At 52.2% G+C, this 6,948-nt stretch overlaps 1 long non-coding RNA gene across 2 annotated transcripts in view; it reads left to right on the forward strand.

Moving 5' to 3' along the window:
• Positions 1 to 283: 283 nt before the first annotated feature.
• The window catches only part of LOC126987574 (uncharacterized), a 7,466-nt gene continuing 801 nt past the window's right edge, over positions 284 to 6,948 (forward strand). Inside the window, exons 1-2 of one of the 2 annotated variants that reach the window (XR_007741025.1) lie at positions 284 to 828; positions 5,231 to 5,565. This is a non-coding gene — a long non-coding RNA (uncharacterized LOC126987574). Of the gene's footprint in view, positions 829 to 4,269; positions 5,076 to 5,230; positions 5,566 to 6,948 lie in introns of those variants that run through there. The other variant, XR_007741026.1, reaches the window with a different exon arrangement.

Below are 6,948 nucleotides of genomic sequence, written 5' to 3' on the forward strand. Positions count from 1 at the left end.
CTCCACCTCCTCCTCTTCCTCCTCCTCCTCCTCCGCCAACCACCCATTCATCACTATCAGCATCCGTCTAAGGTCTCTCTCTCTCTCTCACATTGGTGATCAAATGAGACGACGATGAAGAGGAGGAGGAGGAGGAGGAGGAGGAGGAGGAGGAGGAGGAGGAGGAGGAGGAGGAGGGAAAGTACCTTCATTCATTGCTTTCCCTTTACTCTCTCTCTCTCTCTCTCGGCACCATAGAAAGTGGGTCATTATTGAGTGAGAAAGAAAATGGACGCTTCTGTTTGTAGGGTAGACTCGTGTGTGATTGGTAATGGGACTGGTGGATAGGGGAAGGATTGGTAATGGGACTGGTGGATAGGGGAAGGATTGGTAATGGGACTGGTGGATAGGGGAAGGGTTGGTAATGGGACTGGTGGATAGGGGAAGGGTTGGTAATGGGACTGGTGGATAGGGGAAGGGTTGGTAATGGGACTGGTGGATAGGGGAAGGGTTGGTAATGGGACTGGTGGATAGGGGAAGGGTTGGTAATGGGACTGGTGGATAGGGAAGGGTTGGTAATGGGACTGGTGGATAGGGCAAGGGTTGGTAATGGGACTGGTGGATAGGGGAAGGGTTGGTAATGGGACTGGTGGATAGGGGTAGGGTTGGTAATGGGACTGGTGGATAGGGGAAGGGTTGGTAATGGGACTGGTGGATAGGGGAAGGGTTGGTAATGGGACTGGTGGATAGGGTAATGATTGGTAATGGGACTGGTGGATAGGGGAAGGGTTGGTAATGGGACTGGTGGATAGGGGAAGGGTTGGTAATGGGACTGGTGGATAGGGGAAGGTTTGGTAATGGGACTGGTGGATAGGGGAAGGGTTGGTAATGGGACTGGTGGATAGGGAAAGGGTTGGTAATGGGACTGGTGGATAGCGTAAGGATTGGTAATGTCACTGGTGGATAGGGAAGGAGTGGCAATGGGACTGGTGGATAGGGGAAGGATTGGTAATGGGACTGGTGGATAGGGTAAGGATTGGTAATGGGACTGGTGGATAGGGGAAGGATTGGTAATGGGACTGGTGGATAGGGGAAGGGTTGGTAATGGGACTGGTTGATAGGGGAAGGGTTGGTTATGGGACTGGTGGATAGGGGAAGGGTTGGTAAAGGGACTGGTGGATAGGAGAAGGGTTGGTAATGGGACTGGTGGATAGGGAAGGGTTGGTAAGGGGACTGGTGGATAGCGACAGGCTTGGTAATGGCACTGGTGGATAAGGCAAGGTTTGGTAATGGGACTGGTGGATAGGGGAAGGATTGGTAATGGGACTTGTGGATAGGGGAAGGATTGGTAATGGGACTGGTGGATAGGGGAAGGGTTGGTAATGGGACAGGTGGATAGGGGAAGAATTGGTAATGGGACTGGTGGATAGGGAAGGATTGGTAATGGGACTGGTGGATAGGGAAGGGTTGGTAATGGGACTGGTGGATAGGGAAGGGTTGGTAATGGGACTGGTGGATAGGGAAGGGTTGGTAATGGGACTGGTGGATAGGGAAGGGTTGGTAATGGGACTGGTGGATAGGGAAGGGTTGGTAATGGGACTGGTGGATAGGGAAGGGTTGGTAATGGGACTGGTGGATAGGGAAGGGTTGGTAATGGGACTGGTGGATAGGGAAGGGTTGGTAATGGGACTGGTGGATAGGGAAGGGTTGGTAATGGGACTGGTGGATAGGGAAGGGTTGGTAATGGGACTGGTGGATAGGGAAGGGTTGGTAATGGGACTGGTGGATAGGGAAGGGTTGGTAATGGGACTGGTGGATAGGGAATGGTTGGTAATGGGACTGGTGGATAGGGTAAGGATTGGTAATGGGACTGGTGGATAGGGAAGGGTTGGTAAAGGGACTGGTGGATAGGAGAAGGGTTGGTAATGGGACTGGTGGATAGGGAAGGTTTGGTAATGGGACTGGTGGATAGGGAAGGGTTGGTGATGGGACTGGTGGATAGGGAAGGGTTGGTAATGGGACTGGTGGATAGGTAAGGATTGGTAATGGGACTGGTGGATAGGGAAGGATTGGCAATGGGACTGGTGGATGGGGAAGGATTGGTAATGGGACTCGTGGATAGGGTAAGGATTGGTAATGGGACTGGTGGATAGGGGAAGGATTGGTAATGGGACTGGTGGATAGGGAAGGGTTGGTAATGGGACTGGGTGATAGGGAAAGGGTTGGTAATGGGACTGGTGGATAGGGAAGGGTTAAAGGACTGGTGGATAGGAGAAGGGTTGGTAATGGGACTGGTGGATAGGGAAGGGTTGGTAATGGGACTGGTGGATAGGGAAGGATTGGTAATGGGACTGGTGGATAGGGAAGGATTGGTAATGGGACTGGTGGATAGGGAAGGGTTGGTAATGGGACTGGTGGATAGGGAAGGGTTGGTAATGGGACTGGTGGATAGGGGAAGGGTTGGTAATGGGACTGGTGGATAGGGGACGAATTGGTAATGGGACTGGGGGAGAGGGGAAGGGTGGGGACTGGGACGGGTGGATAGGTAAGGATTGGTAATGGGACTGGTGGATAGGGAAAGGGTTGGTAATGGGACTGGTGGATAGGGGATTGGTAATGGGACTGGTGGATAGGGTAAGGATTAGTAATGGGACTGGTGGATAGGGGAAGGGTTGGTAATGGGACTGGTGGATAGGGGAGGAGTTGGTAATGGGACTGGTGGATATAGGAAGGGTTGGTAATGGGACTGGTGGATAGGGAAGGGTTGGTAATGGGACTGGTGGATAGGGAAGGATTGGTAATGGGACTGGTGGATAGGGTAAGGATTGGTAATGGGACTGGTGGATAGGGTAGGGGTTGGTAATGGGACTGGTGGATAGGAGAAGGGTTGGTAATGGGACTGGTGGATAGGGAAGGATTGGTAATGGGACTGGTGGATAGGGGAAGGATTGGGACTGGGCCTGGTGGATTGGGGAAGGATTGGTAATGGGACTGGTGGAGCGGGTAAGGATTGGGAATTGGACTGGTGGATACAGGAAGGATTGGTAATGGGACTGGTGGATAGGGAAGGGTTGGTAATGGGACTGGTGGATAGGGAAGGTTGGTAATGGGACTGGTGGATAGGGAAGGATTGGTAATGGGACTGGTGGATAGGGGAAGGGTTGGTAATGGGACTGGTGGATAGCGGAAGGATTGGTAATGGGACTGGTGGATAGGGGAAGGGTTGGTAATGGGACTGGTGGAGAGGGGAAGGGATGGTAATGGGACTGGTGGATAGGGGAAGGATTGGTAATTTAACTGGTGGATAGGGGAAAGATTGGTAATGGGACTGGTGGATAGGGGAAGGGTTGGTAATGGGACTGGTGGATAGGGGAAGGGTTGGTAATGGGACTGGTGGATAGGGGAAGGATTGGTAATGGGACTGGTGGATAGGGAAAGGATTGGTAATGGGACTGGTGGATAGGGGAAGGATTGGTAATGGGACTGGTGGATAGGGGAGGGGTTGGTAATGGGACAGGTGTATAGGGGAAGGATTGGTAATGGGACTGGTGGATAGGGGAAGGATTGGTAATGGGACTGGTGGATAGGGGTAATGGGACTGGTGGATAGGGAAGGTTGGTAATGGGACTGGTGGATAGGGAAGGGTTGGTAATGGGACTGGTGGATAGGGGAAGGTTGGTAATGGGACTGGTGGAAAGTGGAGGGGTTGCTAATGGGACTGGTGGATAGAGGAAGGATTGGTAATGGGACTGGTGGATAGGGGAAGGATTGGTAATGGGACTGGTGGATAGGGTAAGGGTTGGTAATGGGACTGGTGGATAGGGAAGGGTTGGTAATGGGACTGGTGGATAGGGAAGGGTTGGTAATGGGACTGGTGGATAGGGAAGGGTTGGTAATGGGACTGGTGGATAGGAGAAGGGTTGGTAATGGGACTGGTGGATAGGAGAAGGGTTGGTAATGGGACTGGTGGATAGGGGAAGGGTTGGTAATGGGACTGGTGGATAGGGGAAGGGTTGGTAATGGGACTGGTGGATAGGTGAAGGGTTGGTAATGGGACTGGTGGATAGGGTAAGGATTGGTAATGGGACTGGTGGATAGGGGAAGGGTTGGTAATGGGACTGGTGGATAGGGGAAGGGTTGGTAATGGGACTGGTGGATAGGGGAAGGGTTGGTAATGGGACTGGTGGATAAGGAAAGGGTTGGTAATGGGACTGGTGGATAAGGGAAGGGTAGGTAATGTGACAGGTGGAGAGTCGAAGTATAGGTAATGGGACTGGTGGATAAGGGAAGGGTTGGTAATGGGACTGGTGGATAGGGGAAGGGTTGGTAATGGGACTGGTGGATAGGGTAAGGATTGGTAATGGGACTGGTGGATAGGGGAAGGATTGGTAATGGGACTGGTGGATAGGGGAAGGATTGGTAATGGGACTGGTGGATAAGGGAAGGATTAGTAATGGGACTGGTGGATAGGGGAAGGATTGGTAATGGGACTGGTGGATAGGGGAAGGATTGGTAATGGGACTGGTTGATAGGGGAAGGGTTGGTAATGGGACTGGTGGATAGGGGAAGGGTTGGTAAAGGGACTGGTGGATAGGAGAAGGGTTGGTAATGGGACTGGTGGATAGGGGAAGGGTTGGTAATGGGACTGGTGGATAGGTGAAGGGTTGGTAATGGGACTGGTGGATAGGGGAAGGGTTGGTAATGGGACTGGTGGATAGGAGAAGGATTGGTAATGGGACTGGTGGATAGGGGAAGGATTGGTAATGGGACTGGTGGATAGGGGAAGGGTTGGTAATGGGACTGGTGGATTGGGGAAGGGTTGGTAATGGGACTGGTGGATAGGGGAAGGATTGGTAATGGGACTGGTGGATAGGGAAAGGATTGGTAATGGGACTGGTGGATAGGGGAAGGATTGGTAATGGGACTGGTGGATAGGGGAAGGGTTGGTAATGGGACAGGTGGATAGGGGAAGGATTGGTAATGGGACTGGTGGATAGGGTAAGGATTGGTAATGGGACTGGTGGATAGGGGAAGGGTTGGTAATGGGACTGGTGGATAGGGGAAGGGTTGGTAATGGGACTGGTGGATAGGGGAAGGTTTGGTAATGGGACTGGTGGATAGGGGAAGGGTTGGTAATGGGACTGGTGGATAGGGGAAGGGTTGGTAATGGGACTGGTGGATAGGGTAAGGATTGGTAATGGGACTGGTGGATAGGGGAAGGATTGGTAATGGGACTGGTGGATAGGGGAAGGATTGGTAATGGGACTGGTGGATAGGGGAAGGATTGGTAATGGGACTGGTGGATAGGGGAAGGATTGGTAATGGGACTGGTGGATAGGGGAAGGGTTGGTAATGGGACTGGTTGATAGGGGAAGGGTTGGTAATGGGACTGGTGGATAGGGGAAGGGTTGGTAATGGGACTGGTGGATAGGGGAAGGTTTGGTAATGGGACTGGTGGATAGGGGAAGGGTTGGTAATGGGACTGGTGGATAGGGGAAGGGTTGGTAATGGGACTGGTGGATAGGGGAAGGGTTGGTAATGGGACTGGTGGATAGGGGAAGGGTTGGTAATGGGACTGGTGGATAGGTGAATATTGGTAATGGGACTGGTGGATAGGGGAAGGATTGGTAATTGGACTGGTGGATAGGGGAAGGGTTGGTAATGGGACTGGTGGATAGGGGAAGGGTTGGTAATGGGACTGGTGGATAGGGGAAGGATTGGTAATGGGACTGGTGGATAGGGGAAGGATTGGTAATGGGACTGGTGGATAGGGGAAGAGTTGGTAATGGGACTGGTGGATAGGGGAAGGGTGGGTAATGGTACTGGTGTTTAGGGTAAGTTTTTGTAATGGGACTGGTGGATAGGTGAAGTTTTGGTAATGGGACTGGTGGATAGTGGAAGGATTGGTAATGGGACTGGTGGATAGGGGAAGGGTTGGTAATGGGACTGGTGGATAGGGCAAGGGTTGGTAAAGGGATTGGTGGATAGGGAAAGATTGGTAATGGGACTGGTGAATAGGGAAGGATTGGTAATGGGACGGGTGGTTCGGGGAGGGGTTGGTATTGGGAGTGTTGGTTCGGGGAAGGTTGGTAATGGGACTGGTGGATAGGGGAAGGATTGGTAATGGGACTGGTGGATAGCGGAAGGGTTGGTAATGGGACTGGTGGATAGGGAAGGATTGGTAATGGGACTGGTGGATAGGGGAATGATTGGTAATGGGACTGGTGGATAAGGGAAGGGTTGGTAATGGGACTGGTGGATAGCGGAAGGATTGGTAATGGGACTGGTGGATAGGGGAAGGGATGGTATAGGGACTGGTGGATAGGGAAGGATTGGTAATGGGACAGGTGGATAGGGAAGGGTTGGTAATGGGACTGGTGGATAGGTGAAGGGTTGGTAATGGGACTGGTGGATAGGGGAAGGGTTGGTAATGGGACTGGTGGATAGCGGAAGGATTGGTAATGGGACTGGTGGATAGGGAAGGGTTGGTAATGGGACAGGTGGATAGGGAAGGGTTGGTAATGGGACAGGTGGATAGGGAAGGATTGGTAATGGGACTGGTGGATAGGGAAAGGATTGGTAATGGGACTGGTGGTTAGAGGAAGGATTGGTAATGGGACTGGTGGATAGGGGAAGAGTTGGTAATGGGACTGGTGGATAGGGGAAGGATTGGGAATGGGACAGGTGGATAGGTGAAGGGTTGGTAATGGGACTGGTGGATAGGGTAAGGGTTGGTAATGGGACTGGTGGATATGGGAAGGGTTGGTAATGGGACTGGTGGATAGCGGAAGGATTGGTAATGGGACTGGTGGATAGGGGAAGGGTTGGTAATGGGACAGGTGGATAGGGGAAGGGTTGGTAATGGGACAGGTGGATATGGGAAGGATTGGTAATGGGACTGGTGGATAGGGGAAGGATTGGTAATGGGACTGGTGGATAGGGGATGGATTGGTAATGGGACTGGTGGAT

Source organism: Eriocheir sinensis, chromosome 65 (assembly GCF_024679095.1).
Source record: "Eriocheir sinensis breed Jianghai 21 chromosome 65, ASM2467909v1, whole genome shotgun sequence".
NCBI lineage: Eukaryota > Metazoa > Arthropoda > Malacostraca > Decapoda > Varunidae > Eriocheir > Eriocheir sinensis.